This window comes from Alexandromys fortis, unplaced genomic scaffold, assembly GCF_014885135.2.
Source record: "Alexandromys fortis isolate MF-2015 unplaced genomic scaffold, M_Fortis_MF-2015_v1.1 scaffold_26, whole genome shotgun sequence".
In the NCBI taxonomy this organism is placed as follows: Eukaryota; Metazoa; Chordata; class Mammalia; order Rodentia; family Cricetidae; genus Alexandromys; species Alexandromys fortis.
This window is the reverse complement of record NW_026067894.1, coordinates 7,760,038-7,761,228: the sequence shown is the minus strand read 5'-3', so window position 1 is coordinate 7,761,228 and position 1,191 is coordinate 7,760,038.

Below are 1,191 nucleotides of genomic sequence, written 5' to 3'. Positions count from 1 at the left end.
CGAGGACACACCTCCTCCGCCCCCGGTGGGCGGGGCCACGCTTTGCGCCTGCGGACTGGGAGGCGGAGGGGCGGGAGCTCGGGAGAGTCGACCGGTGGTGCACGTTCCCGCGGGGGCGTGGAAACAGCGGGCTGGGAAGCCGAGGCCATGTGATCCGGCGAGTTAGCGTCCCGCCAGGACCTCTGCGGGCAGCCGGAGACCAGCCCACGAAATGTGCGTGGCGGCTTCGGGTGCTTTGGGGCAATTAGCTGCGGGAAGGGGGCGGCTGCACCTCAGAAACGAGTTTCTCTGTGGACGACCGCAGTGCTTTTGGTTGAGCCGCTAACAACGTGCTGTCAGCGTTTTTCCTGCCTCAGTCTCCAGCTACTGGGATTATGGACATAAACCGTGCAGGGCTGAAGTGGGCTTCTTTTAAAACTGCTGCCGTTTCATCCTAACATTGTACTATTAGTGGAAAATGGTGGCGCCCTGTCACTCAGAACTCAGGAGGCTGAGGCCAGGTCTTCTCTGCTACAGGTCAGCCTCATCTATATAGAACACTGTCTTTTTTATTAGTATTAACGCATTTCTGCTTATCGCCTTTTAGTGTTATTAATTGATCAGAAAGGTTTCTTGCTCTGGTCACTGTTTGGACTGATTTAAGACATGCAGAGTTTTGTAATTTATATTGCCAAGATCCACGTTAATTGAACTTAAAAGCCGGAATGAGATTTACTTTACGATAACTGGCTGTTGTGCTGGGGAATATAGCATAGGCGGTGTTTGCCTAGTTTACCCAGTCCTGGGTTCAATGTTGAGCCCAGCATAAAACAGCATGGTGGCAGTGGGCAGCAGGAAAATTAGCAGTTTAGGTGACCTAGACTTTGAGGCTAGCATGGGCTTTCTTAGGAAACCCAGCCTCAAAACTAAAGAAAAATAGAAACAACAGAAAGACCATAGTCAAGTGAAGAGATCAAAAGTATGGCCTGTATACCAAATCGTGCAAGACTTCTGGATACCGAACGTAACAAAATTGGGGCTACCGTGGGCTTCAGGAGACATCTCAAAAGTATTACCTACTGCCTGATGATACAGATTTGGAAGAGGTTGTTAGTTCTGTTTTCTCAAAGGTTAAAACACAAAACTTCAAAAAACTCCCTGAACTTTGGATATCTGATGCAACTAGCATGTTTCAAGCGGTACTCCCATCTG